This window comes from Phascolarctos cinereus, unplaced genomic scaffold (assembly GCF_003287225.1).
Source record: "Phascolarctos cinereus isolate Bilbo 61053 unplaced genomic scaffold, phaCin_HiC Scaffold_8;HRSCAF=390, whole genome shotgun sequence".
Taxonomy (NCBI): domain Eukaryota; kingdom Metazoa; phylum Chordata; class Mammalia; order Diprotodontia; family Phascolarctidae; genus Phascolarctos; species Phascolarctos cinereus.
Window position 1 is genome coordinate 43,586,735 of NW_027556291.1, and position 18,154 is coordinate 43,604,888.

General features: G+C 45.0%; 1 protein-coding gene and 1 long non-coding RNA gene across 2 annotated transcripts in view; one reads left to right on the top strand and one right to left on the bottom strand.

Annotated features, from left to right (window-relative positions):
• Positions 1-18,154, top strand: part of GPC4 (glypican 4) — a 141,013-nt gene that overhangs the window by 25,862 nt on the left and 96,997 nt on the right. The gene's annotated exons all lie outside the window — the stretch shown is intronic.
• LOC110196538 (uncharacterized) overlaps positions 1,216-18,154 on the bottom strand; it is a 46,926-nt gene continuing 29,987 nt past the window's right edge. Inside the window, exons 2-3 of the long non-coding RNA XR_002321249.2 lie at positions 3,223-3,376; positions 1,216-2,735 (exon numbers count right to left, since the gene is read on the bottom strand). This is a non-coding gene — a long non-coding RNA (uncharacterized LOC110196538). The remainder of the gene's footprint in view (positions 2,736-3,222; positions 3,377-18,154) is intronic.

The window sequence follows — 18,154 nt, forward strand, 5'->3', positions numbered from 1 at the left end:
TAAAGCAAGACCAAATAAACCAGACTAAAAAGAAGGCAGTTGGGGCTTATGTTTCAATATTTGTATTTAGCAGTATTTCTCTCTGGACCTTAGACTATTCTGTCTCTCTCTCTCCTTTGTCTTGAAAAAAAAACTTTTTAAAAAAATACTTTTAGTCTCTATCTTAAATCTTTTCTCAGTACACCACTCCCATTGAATCCTCCCATTGTTACAAACAAAAGAGTGAAGCTAGTAGGCTCCCACCTCTCCTTGGAAGGGAATGGGGGAGGGAAGATGCATATCCTTGTCTCTTCTGGCTTGGTTGTAACGTTCTTTCGTTTACATGGTTGTGGCTGTGCCCATTCTTTTCCCACTTTTGGTTACTTCCCTCTGCGTCAGTCCATTAAAAATCTTCCCCTGTTTCTGAGAATTCTTCACATTCGTTGATTCATACAGAGCAATAATGTTGCATTACATACCTGGGCCACAGTTTGTGTAGTCACATCTAGATTGTCGGACACCCACTAAGGTTTTTTTCGCTTTTATTACCATGAAAAAGTGTCCATTACAGGCCTTTCCGGTTACACCACACCTCCAACAGCCACAAAGAAAGACAGGTAAGCAAAACCAAAGGGACACAGTAACTGCACCTGTAGCCCTGCCCCCTCCACCCCCCTCCCAACCTACCAGAAGGAGGGAGGTGAATTTCATCATCTGTTTTCTGAGACCAGATTAGTTGTTACAAATCCTTAGAGTTTAGTTGCCTTGTAGCATTAGGTGTTTTTTTTTTTTTTAATTGTGTCTATTGTTTTCCTGGTTCTGTTTTTTAAGCTCTGCATCAGTGGACATGTATCTTCGTACATTTCTCTATTTCTTACAGCCCAATAGTATTCTATCATGTTCATGTACTGCAATTGCCTCTCATTGCCCAATGGAAGGACACCTACTTTGCTTCCAGTTTCTTTCCCCCCACTGTGTTATTCGCATTATATCAGGAAACTGCCTCCTCTTGCTTATAAGATTCTTATTTAAGAGAATGTTCTGCCTCTTTTCTGGCCGATGCATATATTAGGAAGCTGAGAATCTTCCTCAAGCAGAGACTAGCATTGTAGCCATCAGGCTAGTTTTGCCTTATCCAGGACACTTGTGGGCGGAGGGCAGCACCCTCGTATCAGAGATTCTTGGGAAATGAAGGGGTCCAGGACACTCAGGGTATTGTCTCTCTTCTTTTGGCTCATAGCCCCCACCCAGGAAACCTGGGAAACTGTGTGCATGGTAACCCCCAGTATAGGGAAGCTTGCCACCCCACTTGCAAACATGCCAGTTCACAGTATTATAGAGGAAAAGCTTTATTAAAAGGAGGAAAACAAGGCAGACTTTTGAATGAGTAACCATTTAGTCCCGAATATGTATGTAAGGCTATAGTCATAGTTTTGACTGTGTGTCCCTCTGGCAACTCAACCCTCCCTCCCTCCCCCCTTTACTGAAGTCTAGCTAGTTAAAGGCGAATGTGCTGGAAGCTTGCCTCCTTTCTCCTACCAATGTTCTTTTCTTTTTGCCCTCCCAACAATCCCAAAAGTCAAACTCAAGTGGCCTCTCTCTCAGATTTAAAAGGAAGAGGAAGTCAAGGCACAGGGGAAGAGAGATGAGGGGACATGGGTGGGGCAGGGAAGGGAGCTTGTCCAGAAGGCAGTAGAATAGATGTCTTAGCATTTATTTTAGGAGCTCAAAGAACTATTCCCCTAACTTCAGAAGTCCAGAGTGATCAGGTGGCTTCAGAGCCTAGGGAGGGAAGGAGTATAAAAGATGGACCTGGGGCTGGAGGCAGAGGTGTGTCAGTCAAGGTCTCTAGGATGAGTAAGTGGTCTCTGCCCCTCCCTGCTCCAGGGGGAAGGAGGCTTAGACCTCTTGTGCCCATCCTAACCCCAGTGGGGCACCTAGCTCTATGAGGAATCCTTAGAATCCGGGGGGGGGGGCTGGGGCTTTGGCTGCATAGGCCAGCTACTAGACAAGGAGACTATGATCAAAGGGTAGGAGAAGGACATGAGAATAGAGGGCACAATAGCTGCATGCAAGAGGCATGTCAGACACAGGAAGGAGCAGCTGCCAGCCCCAGGCCAAGGTCCACAGACCAGTGTCAAAAGGTCATAGCCAGGGGGCAGCTAGGTGGTACAGTTGATAGAGCACCGGCCCTGAAGTCAGGAGGACCTGAGTTCAAATCCGGCCTCAGACCAAACACTTGACATGCGCTAGCTGTGTGACCTTGGGCAAGTCACTTAACCCCGATTGCCTCACTAAACCCCCCCCCCAAAAAAAAGGTCATAGCCACAGCAGGGTAGTAAAGGTGGCTGGTGGCATATATTGCACCCCTGCTCACTCTATCTAGCCTCTGGTCCCCAGAGCCCTGCATGTTAATCTAGGTGCCCACTGAAAAAGGCTGTCTGGGGGGGGGGGCCTGTGTCAGACAGATCTAGATATTGGGCTTGGAGGAGTTGGGAGCTCAGAGGATCTGCTTCTCCAGGGGAAGCTGCATTTTGGAGGAGACTGGTTTCCGAGAAGTCATCTCCTCTTCATTGTTAGGCTCGTAGGCACCGGTGCTCTGGTGCTTCTTCCAAAGCTTCCATCCAACCAGAGTCACTGCCATCACCACGAGGAGAATGCAGAGGGCTGAGACGCCATAGATGACAGTTGTGGGCAGTCCCTGTGACTGGGCTCCATTTTCTAGAGATGCTGCTATGGAGGTGGTGTTTTCACTACTGAAGGATCCAAGAAATAATGCCAGGGTGTGTCTGGGATTGAGTAGTTGCAGACAACTCAATACCAGGCATAGCCCCAAACCACATCCTCCTCCCATAGGTCTCCCAAGAAGTAGACTGGGGGACTGTGCTGCTGCTGACCTGGCTCTGGCTTCTGGGCGGCTTGATCATGCCATGCCCTTAGTACCACTCTTTCAGCCTTGCCCCTCCAAATTCCTTCCTCCCATTTAGGGGGAATTATATTGCTTCTCTTGGTTTTTTCTTTACACCATTGTCACCTCCCAAAAATCAACCCCCACCATAGAACTCTCTTTTGTAACTAAGGAAAAGTTAGGTCAAACAAACTGACTGTGACTGTGATGAATAGTGTATCCCCCAATTTGTACCCAGAGTCACCACCTCTCTACTTTCATCATTAAGTCTCTGGAACCAAAATTAGACGTGTGTAGAATCAGAATTCATGTTGTTCAATATGAAATTCATTTACCTTGTAGTGATTGTGTTCATTCTCCCAGTTGTGTTTTTTTCATCCCACATCTGATCACACATGCCCAACTGTGTTTGGTGTCTTGCCGTTTCTCTTAGAGTTGCTAATTCTGTGGTCCACACAGTTTGTCAGGCAAGGCAAGACAAGGTTGAGGCTGTAACAACAGTGATAACAACTGATATTTACATAGCACTTTCAAGGCATGACAATACAATATATTACATTGGAACAGTTTCCCAACCTTTTGGTGTCACACCTCCTCTGCCTAGAGGATGAAGGTCTGGGAGGCAGTGTGGTCACCCAAGAAATGCACTGGACTTGGGGTCACAAGATGAGTTTGAATCCCTACTCTGACGTTTACTACCTGGGTGACCTTGGGTAAATCACTTAACTTTTCTTGTCCTCACTTTTCCATTCTAGAGAATGATGGAGTTGGACTAAATGACCTGAGTTCTCTTCCAGCTCTAGATATAGGATCCAATCACTCTCTTTTCCTTTTTCCTCTGGTTCTTTGCCTTTCCTACTCTGGTTTGTAGTCCAACCCATAATTCCTCCTTGTCACTCAGATGGAGGGAAGGGACAAGGATCTGAGCAGTCAGTACATTTAAGACAGTTCACAGGCTTTGGGGGGGGGTGAGGTGTCATGAAGGTGCTTGCAATTATGACCCAGTGAAAAGCTCAGCCTTCTACTGGGAAATTCCCAGAAAGCACACACTGAATTAACTTATTTTGACATGCCATCAAAATTTGAGATATTTAGGAATTGTTTAGTGGTGAAAGAATTGTGGGCTTCTTTTTGGGGGGAGGAGGGAGAATGGTCGAGAATTTTTCTAGGCCCTCTCTATTTGCACGTAAGCATTCTTGCATTGTCATGGCTTTTTTGTCTTGTATCTCTGCTCACCTCTTGTAACTACCCCACAAATGGTTTTCCTTAGCTCTGCTGAACCAGCTGCCCTTATGTTCCTCCTCTTTTTGTAATGATTAATTTTGACCTTGGCAGCCCTTTCTCATCTTTTCATTCTTTCTCTCCACTCCCTAAAGTTCCTTTCATTTAATAAAATGCTCATCGATGGTCTTTTCTATCTGGTAGATTTATTTTGACAGACTGTAGCGGGAGTGGGGTGGGGTGGTAGGGATATAGAATGAAGTCTTGCCTTAGTTGAAGCAGTATTTGCAATAGCCTCTATTTGTTTGGAACCCTCACTGGGCTGACTTCATGGAGATGGGCCTCTGTGAATCTTTGCTCAAAGCTTCCTCCTCCTTTGGTTTCAAGCAGGATCCTAAATCTGGCAAACCCTGGATGCTGATATGATAGTGGAGAAAGGCTAAGGGGCCTGGACCTGGCGTTGGAACCCGGGCTCTTCCACTTACTGCCTGTACTTTGGGCCACTTCCTTACCCTTTCTGGGTCCCAGTTTCCTCATCTATATAATGAGACCAGATGCCCTCTAAGGCAATATTCTCTAATTCTTATCATAGGGCTCCATACCCTGTTCTTCCTGAAGTTGTTTCAGTCCAAAACTTTGCCTGCAACCATGATTCATGAGGGTAGTGTGTGTGTGTGTGTGTGTGTGTGTGTGTGTGTGTGTGTGTGTGTGTGTGCGCGCATGCATGTGTCCCCTTACTGTTCCTTAGAGTAAACATAGGTTTAGAGGTCCATGACCTTACAGGTTATGTGGCCCTACTCCTTTATTACAGACAAGGAAGAAACTGAAGCCCAGAGAAGTTAAGGGACTTGCTGAAGGTCCCATGGGAAATGGCAGAGGCAAGATTTGAACTCGGGTCCTCTGACTGTAAATTCAGGACTGGTGCTACACAATAGGTTGCTAAAAATCCACTTCAGCCAAATTCCTAAACACGACTGACATGTTACATGGTAGGAAAAATCTATTTACAAATTATTATCGCTTGTAAGTAGAGTGCACGCGTGCGTGTGTGTGTATACACACCCTTTCCATAGAGGGATGTTTTCAGCACTGAATTTGGGGTCAGAGGACCTGGGTTCAGATCTCGGCCCTGTTCCTCAGTAACAGTTTAAACTCAGACAAGTCCTTTGGTATCTCTGGACCTCAGTTTCTTTTTGCTTTAAATGAGAGGGTTTGACTCAGTGACTTCTCAGATCTTTTCCATTTGTAGATATGGAATCTGGGATGTGACCTTGCTCGAGTAATTTTGCTCCCTTGGCCCTCCTTTTCTTTCTCCTCTGAATGAAGGGATTGGCTTCAGTGGTACCTGAGGTCCCATCCACTTCAAAGAGCTCTGAGCCTCTCTGACCCCGTACTTTTCCTCCAGCAGCCATGTTTAGTCTGCTGTAGCTGTGGGATTAGAAGCCCATTCTATTGCTTTTTAAACATTTCCATCTTTTATCTTTCAGCAAGTCCTAGAAAGAAACCTTCTAATGGGTTCCTCAGTGGTGGTTTTTAGAAGATGGGAGGGAGTTTCGTTATTTTGACAGGTGGTTGGTGAAAGAAGTTCTTAGAAGGTGGGGTGAGGGAAGAAGGGACTAGCTGAGAGTCTCTTGTTTTCGGAAAGTCTGACAAATGGCAAATGGTGTCTTCAAAGAGGCACTCCCCAAAGAGGAACGGAATTGGGAGGTGCATAGGATCATGTAGCTACCTCTTTGAGTGACATTTCTGAATCTTTGCCTCTTAAGCACCCCACTCACCCACATTCCACAAAACTAGGAGGTGGAAAATGAAATAATAGATTGGAAAATGAATTTCCTTGACTAAGTGGCAGTGGTGGGGCATTCCAAGTATATGTTTACTTGTCATTAAGAATATCAGAACTGCCACTTGGGTCAACGCCTGTATGTCTGAGCTCATAGCTAAGTTCATCAGAGTGTGCAGTGGACTGTGTTAGAGATCATGCTAATGGGAGGGATGTACATGCACACACACGAGGAACAGAAGCTCAGAAGATTTAGAGCTGGAAGGGACCTTACAGGTCATTGAATCCCAGACCCTCATTTGACAGGTGAGGAAACTGAGGCCTAGAAAAATGAAGTGACTTGGCCAAAGTTACACAGATTGTAAATGGCAGACCTGGGATTCAGACTTAGTTCCAGCACTCTGGGTGCTATACCTAGAATTGTTGTCATGACCTATGAATGGAAAATGGCTTTCAAAAGGATAGCTATCAAGGGGGCCAGAATATGAAGGCAGAGTAGCTGATCACAAACAATTCCTGTGACCAGAACAGGGAAGATCAATGGAGATGGAAATAAAGAATATCACGGGGCAGCGAGGTGGCGCAGTGGATAGAGCTCTGGCCTTGGAGTCAGGAGGACCTGAGTTCAAATCTGGGCCCAGACACATAACTCTTACTAGCTGTGTGACCCCAGGCAAGTCACTTAACCCTGATCACCTCACCAAAAAGCAAAAAAAAAAATATTGCCATTTGGCATAGGACAGATGGAGTTATTAAGCTGCTAGATTAGACAATGCTGCCCCAAAGAGTCTGCCTATCTTTTACCCAAGAATCTGACAAAGCATCTCCTCCTCTTCTTGATTCTCCTCCTACTTTTGTAGAGAGCTGTGGTCTAGACCAGAGATGTCAAGCACGCAACCCACAACCCTCCCACCTGTGGCCCAAACCAGATTAAAATGTAATTGGGAAATACGGAGCAAAAGAAATAAAAATACACAAAAACATAGATAACATGGCATTTGAAAACTAAGTCACTGTGCAGCCCACAGGGATCCTCATGTCTGGTTTTAGTGGCTGGTGTTTGTCTTTGAGTTGGATAGCGCTGACCTAGAATTTAGTGCTTCTTAAACTGTGAATCTCGACCCTATCTGCAGTTTAAGAAGTGCTGAAGGGGTCATGAGTGGAAAAAATTTAAGAAGACCTGGCCTACATGACCGTTCAGTCAGATGGTTTGAGAATTGGAATGTTTGTTGAAGGTTCCATAGCAGTTTGGCTAAAGGCCTCTGGTGGAGTGTCCCAGGGATCTATGCTGTGCATTTTAATGTTTTTTTGTAAGTGACTTCAGGGCTTAGGTGATATGCCATTGAATTTGTAGAGGACACAAAGCTAGGAAGGATAGCTAGCATGTTGGGTGGCCGAATCGGGATCCTAAAAGATTCTGATAGGCTAGAATGTTTGGGGATATCTAATCAGAAGTGACAGGCCTTTCTCTGCCCTCTCTGCCATCCCAATTAGCCTTTGTGTTGGGTGGAGAAGGGTCCATAGAAGTGTTACATGTAGTCCTAGAGTTTGGCTTTTGTTTTTTGGCAGAATAAATTCCTTGTCTTCATCACTGGACTCAAATGAGGGTGAGGTTTGCAAAGTGCTTTGCATAATTTCATTTTAGACTCATGGCAGCCTTGTGAAGTTGCTACCACATAGCTTTTCCTTTTTCCACTTTACAAAAGAGCAAATTGAGACTCACTCAGACAGACTAAGAGCTTGCCTCATGGTCTCCCAGTCGTTAAGAGGCAAGATTAGAGTTCAGGTCTTCTTGACTCTGCCCAGCTCTGACATCACAAAGATTCCATGGAGACCAAGTTGAACTGGTTGGTCTGCTCTGAGTTCTAGCATCACCAAATAAATAATTAAATGAGAGAAGCACACATTTAAGAAAATTGTTCACTTTTTGTCCTTTTGGGCTAAGCTTTGATAATGGGGGAGGGGAGAGAAGGAAATGTTGAAATGCCAGATAAACCAATAATAGCTGGATATAATCTACACAGAGCACTTTGCAAACTTTTGTCAATATTCACAATTATTTCCTCATCCAACTCTTAAGAAGATGCCAGAACTCAACACAGTGAAATGAACTGAAGTCAGACAAGCTCAGAGTAGAGAGAAATCTTAGCCTGGAAAGGCCGAAGTTTAGCTGGTTAGACTTTGTGCATCCAAAAGTCCACTGTGGGGTGAGTCTGAGGGAATTTCCATGATTTCTACTGTGGGAATTGGGAGAGAGAACTCTAACTCTGAGTAAGGAAGGAAATCAAGTCCCCCCAGTTACAGATAGATGTGTTCTAAAATAAGCATTTTTGACGTGAGATAAAACATGTAACGAAGAAGTTCCACTGTTCTCTAGAAAATGGCATTCTTAAAGGGCAAGGGTGTCTAGATCTGTTTCTCATGTGGGGTCCCTGAGAGACACATCTCTCCCGCCTGCCCCATTGCATGCCTGTTGGAACTGGTGTTCCAACAACTTAAATGTAATTTATTTAGACCTGTCCCACTCTCAGTACCCATCTTCATTGCCAGGCCATTTTGGAGCCAAGTGGAGATACCTTAAAGAGCTCAGAATACTTTTCAGAATTCATTTCTAGTCTCACGATCCTCCCTACCCCTTACCTGTTTCCTTCTTGTTGTCTAGGTTTTTAAGCTTAAAAGATAAGGAGAAACACATGCTTTCCAGTTGTAGCTATCCTGAGCTTAGAATACAGCTGGAGTCTTAGCCAGCCTGTTAGCCATTCAGTTCCACTAACAGGGCCTGATGAATACTTGTTTCCCAAGATTTAAAGCCTAGACAGGAGAGAATGAAGAAAGGGGGAGGATGAAAATGGGGGGGGGAGAGGGGGAAAGAGAGAAGAAGGGAGGTACAGAGAGAGAAGGAACTAGCTAACAGCAGTCATCCAGTGGCATTCCCATCTTGCATACTTTTTCCTGTAGTTGCTGTTCTTTTTGAGTGACGGTCCTCCCGTGCACCACTCTTCTGTTTAAATAAAGCCAACAAGTTAAATAATCCTTGCCCTGGCTTTTTGAAATGTTGCACTACCAACGGATGGTTTTCTGGGCCTCCCTATAGATAATCTGTGGGACTCTGTAAGGTTTTCCACAGACTGAGATGAAAAAAGAATGACTAGGGCATTTTTATTCTTAGAGATTGAGAATGTAAAGTATATTTAATTTAAAAGATTATACCCTCTCAAGGGCCTGGACACCTGGGAAGGAATTTTTTTCTTGGTTTCCCCCCTTTTTTCTTTTTTTTCTTTTTTTGGGGGTGTGTGTCTCTTCATGTGTGTGAGAGGCATGTGTATGTGTGTGTGTATATTTGTGTATATGTATGCATGTGTGTGTGTGGGGCAACCCTCTAGCCTTTTCATCCCCTCCCCTTTTAGAAACTCCACGTAGATGTCAAATTGACCCTGTAAACATCTGAAATGGGTGGTTTTGCAGGGGTACTGCTTGAACTCCTTCATCTCCTTCTGCGTCAGAAGCGCCACGAAAGATATTTGGTAGGGCAGGATGCCTTTGGGGATGGGCCCAAAGAGAGGGTGCTGGGTAAGTCCCTTCTTCCCTACCTGTATCAAAAGCTCCCAGGAAGTGGTTTGGAAAGCCCACAGCTCTTCTTGAATAGGCCATGATAAAGACTATTGCTTGGGGCTGCCCATCTCCTCCCCTGCTGTAACTTTCCTGGAGGCTGCCAGGTAAGGCAGGGGGCCACCTGGGATGGGCCACAAGAGGTGGTATGAGATCAACTCCATCTTCACCACTGGCCCCTGCCTGAGTTTGGCAGAAGCTGTAGGGGAAGGCTTTGAGGCCTTCTGTGATAGATGACTGGGTGGAGTATAGCTAGATCTCCTCCATCTCCTCCAGCAAAGCCCAGGCCTTGGATGATATTAGGTTGAGCCTGAAACCTGAGGTGATGGTGATCTGATGACACCCCCTTCTCTTCTTGAGCACTCTGTGGATGCCATTTCGGAGGACCTTACCCTAGATGCACAGGATGAGGGATGAGCTCTTGCTCCTTCATTGCCTCTCCTGTTGGAGGCCTCACTACTTTTATCAAGATTCTAGTCACCTAGTGAGGACAATCGCCTATGTTATCACTACCAGGGCAACCTGAAGTCATACAAAGAGCCCAGACTATTAATGCTGGGGCTTCTTCATTCTGTTAACTCCATCACTGGTTGGCTACCATACTGCCATGGCAACATCTACTCATAAACAGAAAAATGAGCATTCTTAAAAAGCTACCTACCCTAAAACTTCTAATTTTAACTGAACGCTGCCTACCCTGCCAACCCTACTGTCTGAATGCCTCCCAGCCCAATACTGTAGCCCTGATCCTTTTCATCCAAGTTTCCTGCCCTGGGTACAAACTCCATGTCCCTATCTTCCTTTTCTTTTAACCCCTTCTGGGTCAGCTCTGCTCCTTCTCAGGGCTGCTGTGGCCCGGTCTGTCCCTCTTACAGCCCAGTCCTGAGGTGGCTTTTGCTTATTCAACCCCTGCCTATGGAAACTTCTCAGTTATCACCATCTCCTCAAAATAACTGAGACCTGGCTTTCCCCACAGGAAAGCACATTTCTCACCCCCTTCTAATGGGGACCACTTCTCTCATTTTCTCTGGACTCACAGGGTTCAGATGATGGGGTTATCTACTCTTCCCCACTCTGTCCTCTGGATTGTTCCTCTGCCTAGTCTTTGTTGAAGTCAATCTCTCTCTACCTATGCCCTGGATCCCCCTCCCCTCTAGGACTTTGCATCATCCTCCCATCTCTCGCTCATGAATCTTCAGTCTTTCCATCTCCATTGACTTCTCATCAGGCCACCACGATCATCTCCCCAAAACTCTGAAAGCCTTGCCTCCCTATTCAGACCCTTGAGTTCCCTTCCATTCACCAATCAAGTTTTTGAAAAGGTCACCTGCTGTCTTTACCTCCTCATCCATAGATTGCTTCTCCACCCCTGCATTCTGGCTTCTGTCCTCACTGCTCCTTGAAAACTTCCCAAGTCATCATTGTAGGAATCCGATGCCTCTTCCCCCTACCCCTAGTCTTCATTGTCTTCTTCCTCTGTGTAGCATTTGACCCAGCTGACCTTTTGTGTGCTCTCTCATGCCTTGGCTTTTGTGATACCACTGTCTTTGGCTTCTTGCATCTCTCCTCAGATCATTCCTTCTCTCTCTTCCTGACCCCTCCCTTACTGCCATGCCAAGTGTCATAAACAGACAGGAGAATTTTTGAAAAGTCACCATGTCCTTAGACTCCTAGGATAGCCTTCTCAGTCACTCTGTCCTTGACAGTCGTTTGACTGAAAGTCCTGAACACAGACCATAGAATCTACAGCTACTTTGGGAATCCTCTTTCTCCAAAGCATAGCTCTGATGCTACCTACCCGAGGTCTTTGATGGTCCCCAGCCCCAGTTACTAGTGTTTTCTCCCTCTCAAAATCACATCATGCACAACAGATATGTAACTGTGCACGTATCTTCTCAGTGGCATGTAAACTTCATGATGGCAGGGAGCACTTCATTGTTATCTTTGTATGCCCAACAACCACCTTGGCAGCAGGGTGTTGAGATAGAGGGCCAGCCCTGGAATTAGGAATGTGTGAGTTCAAGTCCTGCCTCTGAAATACACTAGATGTATGACTCTGAGCCAGTCCCTTAAGCTCCCGTTCCCCCTAACATTGTAAAGTTATAGATGGGCTGCAGATCTCTGTTTTAGTGAGGGCAGTTTCCACAAGAAGAGTTCCTTACTCAAATGAAATCACAGTTCTGAACTAGCCAACAACAAAAGAAAGGTTTGTCTGATTGGATTGATGATCATGACAGCTCCTGTATTTTAAAGTCTACCAACCTCTTCACATTAACCCAGCCAGGTAAGTGGTAGCCTCATTTGAGAGGTGAGGAAACTGAGGCTCGGGTCACCCTCTTCTCCCATAATGCTTCTGCTGCGCACAGGGAGGGATGGTCAGAAGTTCTATCCCTCTTCTTTATTTTCTTTCCACCTCCCCGCCCCTGCATCCCCTCAGGACTCTCCTAGGCCCATCACACTGCTCTCTTTTGCCCTTTCTCCCTTCACAGTCTAAGCAGTTTGATATCACCTACCCCTTCTTTCTGTTCCTTACACAGCACAGTCCATGTCCCACCCCATGATTTTGCTTCCCTTCCCATTTATATCTCTTATAATCCCAGTGGGGGGCGGGGCTGTATTAGGCCTTCCTGTGTCCTCCATCCAAATTACCTTATATTTCCTTTGTACGTATGTGCTTACTGAATCGCCTCTGATAAAATGTAAGCTCCCTAAGAGTAGAAACTATTCCACATTGCTTTTATGTGCTCACTGTCCAGCTCAGTACCTGGCACATTCAGTAAAACACTTGTCGATTGGAAGATTGATATCCACTCCACCATGTGTGAGGAGGGTCCATTTTCAAAGAAAGTAGAATAAGGCTTTGTGCCAGTGTTTGCCCCTGACAAATGGCACATTCCAGCCTGTCAGCCATTTTGTTATCCTCCGAGTTGCTGAAGGGCCTTTGGCTACAATTCTGTGTGTTTCTTGCTTTGGGTCTTGGGAATCTAGTATGCCAGTTGGAAGCCTTGGGTGCTCTTTAAACCCAAATATACAAGAGCCCATCAGGCAGTAGAAGGCTATCCAATGGGAGAGGCTGAGAGCAGGGGGATTAGCTTCTGATAACTTGCTTATGTACTGTTTCTCATTGCTTGATAAAGACGTAGGCATAACTTTATTCTAAGGCACCATTTCCAGGTAGAAGGAGATGGGAGAGATGGAGAAGTAAGTGGCAAACCACTCCAGTATCTTTGCCAAGAAAACCCCCAATGGGGTCACGAAGAGTTGGATACGACTGAAAAACGGCTCAACAACAACAACCATTTCCAGATGCCGAGTGTTAGGAAAGAAATACATTAGTGGGCAGTTTACTCAATTTACAATTGTTGTTGCTGAGTTTCTACTCTTTGTTAACACTCTGCTCAGTGGCATGCTGGCAATTCATACGCCCCTTGTGTCCTCATCAGTGAATGGCACTACTTTTATAAATAGAGGTTCTGAATTTGAGTCCTGACACTAGCTGTAGGATGGCAAGTTAGTCATCCCCCCCCCCCATAAAGACCAGGTCATCATGCTTGCAAACTCCCCACCTCACAGGGCTCATCAAATCAGAGAATGAATTGGAAGGGGCTTGGCAGTGATGCAACCCCATCCACACATTCTTATGCACTTACTTGCTAAGCCTCGGTTCCTCTGTTTGTTTGGAGGTTTTTTAAAACAAAGTTCTTCCATATAAGAAACCCAGCCTTTAGCACAGATTATGGGATTGTTAGGTTTGTCTGGAAATGTCTATCTCTGAAGTGCCATGGAATTATTCATAAGTGTTTTAGGAAAGACTTTGAGAATAAGTTTTGAAATTGAAGTTAGAGTTAATTGACAAGATGGGGGGAAAAAAAACCCTTCTGTCTCTGTCTTTATGCCTGCCTAAAACTAGAATTTACTGGTAAGGTGGAGAAATCCCTTCCTCCCTCTCTCTCTCCCTCTCCCTTTCTCCCTCCAGCTCTGGCTCTCTCTGTATCTCTCTAGTCTTCTCTGTTGTCTCTTTGAGGTTCAAAAATTAACGTTTATTCACCCTATTTCTTGTTGCTTTCAAAGCTTCATACTGAGAAACGATTGGAAATAGGAAGACTCAATGTCTTTATCAGCTCCTTCTGGCTATTGTTGCATATCGTATAGTTAGAACAGTGTGGAATAGTGGCTAGGCTTTGAGTCCTGAAGACCTGGGTTCCAATCCTGCCTTGCACACTAACTAGCAGAACAAATCTGAGCAGCTTTTACTTTCCAAACCTCAGTTTCCTCATTTGTCAAATATGGATAATAATACCTGTCCTGCCCTGCCTTTGAGAGTTGTGGTGCAGATCAAATGATTGTGATAAATGTGAAGTGCTTTGCAAACCCCAAAGCACTATAAAATGCAATCTATTGTTATTATTATTATTAAGCATTATTACAGTAATTGGAACTATCTGGAGATCCCAATAGGCTCCATTTCTTCTGCCCCCAAGCTAACTGTATGTCTTCAATGATTAAAGACCCTTTGCTCTTTTGAGTCAGGCTTGCTAATAAAGCAAAGTAGCATTTAATGGACAGGAATGAAAAGCAAACCAAACTGCTCTTTGCAGTAGAGCAAATTATTTTTATTTCTAACATTTCTCACTTTCTCCAGGAAGCCTTTTCCTTCCTCCCTCCCTCTCTCCCGATAGCTGCTACTGCCCCCCCACCCAGTCAACTTTGTATATTTCTTGTATCTACATAGCTTTTTGTGGGTCATCTCCCCCATTAGGCTGTGAGCACCTTGAGGGCAGGATGGTTTTGCCTCTCTTTGTATCCCCAGCACTTAGCAAACCCAGAGTAGGCACTTACTACTTATGATTGATTTGGAGTTTCCAAAGTTCTTTCTTCCCCAGATTGCCAGGGGGTAGATAATAAGTATTTCAAAAGTGCTTTCCCCACAACAGCCCTGTGGTGAAGTATTTATGTCCATTTGACAAATGGGGAAACTGAGACTCAACTGCTAAGTGATTGTCTTTACTCCAGTTGTTGCTTTATGGGCCAACCTCTTGTCTCCATGGCTTAGCAGTAAGGAGTTGGCACATCCTCAGTGGGGATTTGTTTCTTTCAGTTTCTAGTATGGCTTGAATTCCTTTTAGTAAATGTGCACTTGTGGTAGGATCCTTGGGTTTATATTTTTAAGCTAGGGAACAAAAGTTCAATACATTTTTTAAGCTCTTCATGAAACTGCATCTAATCAAGGGGAAAGCAAGTCATTTCCCTTCCCTCCCCCCACCTCCCAGACTCCTTCACTTTTGTCTTTGTAAGTTTTTTGACTGAGGGATCCTAATGGAAAGGCACACTATATATTTTTTAAAAAAACACTCTGCTGTTGTTTGGCAGGGTCAGATCTGAAAAACAACGGTCATGAACTGCCTCTGGGCCATGGAATGGTGGCCCTCTTGACTCTAGGTAATTGTCTGAGTTCCCCCTCAGTGCAGGGACTGAATGATGACTTGTTTGGAAAGTTAGAAAGGGAATTCTTGGTCAGGTATGAGTTGGTCTACAGATAGTCCTTGAGGTTATTTCTGACTTTGAGAGATTCTATAACTTAGCCACGGTCACACAACTTGGTGTCAGAACTGGCATTTGAACCCAGGGCTTCTGACTCTTTAAAGACCCCTGTTTTACAAAGGAGAAAACAAGACATTTCCTAGAGGGCAAAAAAATAAAGGAAAGATCCCATAGCTTGAAGCCTGATCATTCCAGTGATCTTGATATAGTGCTGTTTCTGAGTATGTATGGTTAATTTTAAGCATACTTATGTAGAAAAATTCAGACTTTGGGAAATGAGAAACTAATCTGTCTTCACCATCCGAAATTCCCTGACTCATCTCTTCTGGAGGAGGGACCAACTTCAGGCTGTAGCCTCTGTGATCGATTCTTGACATGTACCTACTGTGAGCCAGGGATACAAGGACAAAACTGCCCCCAGTCCGCCAGAAAGTTATGGATGGAGACAACGCATACACCTAAGTATATCCAAAATCAGTGTCACTTAGCGACTGGAGGACTTGGGAATGTTTTTGTGTGGGTGGTGACTTTGGAGGTGTGTTTTGCCTTTGATGGCTTATGTGAATTAGCATCATTATATGATTTATGTTCAGAAAAAAATCTGGATTGTGTACAGGGTTTAATTTTTTGTTGTTGTTGTTTATTTGTTTGTTTCATGGGACTTGGAATAACAGATTTTTTTTTTTTTTGCCAATCAGAAATTCTCCCTAGGCTCGCCTCTGGTCTTTCCATCTATTACCTTGAAAGGATTAGGTAAAGATGGGGAGGGAAGAAATGGCCAACTTGTTGATGGCTAACATTGTCTATAGTAGCCACACTCCATTTCAAAGCACTTTTGAGTGTATTAAGAGAGAATGTCAGGACTTCAGCAGCAGTGCTGTGTTAGATCTGGTCCTTAAGACCGGCTCAGCAAAGAGGTAACTGAATAAACCATCCCTTAGCTAATAGCTGGCATTCATGTTGTTCTTTTGTCCCAGTGGGCTGCCCCAGCACCTGCTTGAGTAGGGGTTCTCCATTCATGTCAGCAGGAGTTGGGGTCACAGAATGGAAACCTGTTGCTCAGGCGTGTTCTTGTTGCCCTTTGAAAGGGGAATGAATGGGATATGGGCTTTGTCATTCTCCTCTCCAGTGCAATTAGTTGAAATGGAGAGAGCCTGGGTTTCAGCCAATTACCTTTCCAAAAGAAGGTTTCCCAGAAAATCATTTTTTCCTTAAGTAATTAAGCCTTCATTCCTCAAGCATTTCTCAGTGCCTGTTTGCAGGCAGAATTCCATGTTTGCCCCAAAAGAAGGGGTCAGGAGTAAGTGGGATTCTTTTGGCAAGCACCTTTTCCCTGTGGGGCTTTTAAAAAAACCAAAGCAACAAACTTCCCTTCTCCTGTCTCTCTTCCTCTTCTTATTTTGAAATAGTTCGACTTTCTTTTTTTTTCTTTTTCTTTATTTCTTCTTCTTTTTTTTTTTTTTGCAGGTGGTGGTGGGGAGTCTTGTGATTTCATCTGTGTGAGGAATTCTTAGCATAGAAACCACCCCCATGGGGTATTATAGATCAGCATCTCCTTTGTAATGCAGTCCTGGAGAGTTGCTTCGAGCCCCAGAGTTAGCTGCTGGGGGCTAGGATTAGGCAGCTAGTATCACAGGTGGGGTTTGATTTGGGCCTTCTCACCAGATGAACCACTTGAGGCTTTCAAATCCTGGCTCTGGGTCCCTTTTCAAACTCTTTGGGTGTCACTATTGTCATGTGTAGACCAAGAGGGTTGAACTAGATAATCTCTGAGGTTTCTTCCAACCTTCTCTCTAAGATCTTCTATCTCCAAGTCGAACACTCGCTTGACAATCCTGCACTGCCCCTAATTGGTCCTTCTGGGAAAGAAGCAGACCTTTCTACAAAAATTGCATTGAGGTTGTTAGCTTGAGTGCATACCCAAAGCTCTGTGTTGTCAGGATCCGAAAGGTTCTCTGAGTTGGCTTGGGCCTTAGGGGTCATCTGGGCTAACCCCAGCCTCTGCCTGAAGACCTGTAGTGATGGGGAGCCCAGACAGCCAGCCCATTCCATTTTGGAACAGCTATGATTTTTAGGAAGCTTTGCCTGACCTCAAGCTGAAATCTGCCCCTTTTATAACTCTCACCTCTTGCTCCCAACTCTGCCCTCGGGGGCCAAATCTAATCCCTCTTTCACATGACAGCCCTTCAGATACTGGAAGACAGTGATTGATTGCGTCCTCACAGAGTCCAGCCTTAGTGTCTCCAGTTCCTGGTCACCCTCCTCAGGCCATGCTCCAACTTGTCAACACACTGATTTCCTAAAATGTGCTGCCCAGAACTGAATACGATTCTCCAGATGTGGTCTGACCTCATTCTGGACCCAGTGCTTCCATTAAGGCAGGAGTAGATCATGTTAATTTTGGTGGCCACTGTCACACTGTTGGAGACTTCCAAGCCTGTGGTCCACTAAAACCCCAAGGTCTTTTTCAGCTGAGATAGAGACCTGGGTCCTAGTCCCGGCCTTGCTGCCAACTTACTGAGTGCTAGTCATTTTATATCAAGCTGAGGAAGTGGGATTGATTAGGCTGGATCTGAGTTAACCTTCAATCTAACTATTCCCAACCCTTAACACTCAAATTCATCCTGTTGCTGACTTAAGTGGATTCTTTTTGACCCTTTGGCAGAAGCCTACAGATTAGCCCCTTTGTCCAGGCAGCACAGGCAAGGGATTATAGGATCATGGGATCATAGATTTCCAATTGGAAGAGACCTTAGAGGTCATCTCATCCACTTTCCCCCCCACCCCCATTTTTTATGGGTGAAGAAACTGAGGCCCAGAGAGGTTAAGCGACTTGCCTGAGGCCACAGCAGCTAGCAAGAGGCAGAGGTTGGATTTGAACCCAGGTCTTCCAACCCCAAATTCAGTCTCCTTTCCACTGCAAGATGCTACTTCACAACCACAGGGCAGAACTAGCAACCCCAGGTGGTGGGTTTTAGCTTGATTCGAGGCATACCTTCCCACCAGGGAGGGCTTTACGCACATGGAAGAGAGACTCCCTCTGAAGTTAGTGGGCTCCCCATCGCTAGAGGCTTCTGAGCAAAGCCTGGATATTCAATTAGAGGGATGGACTT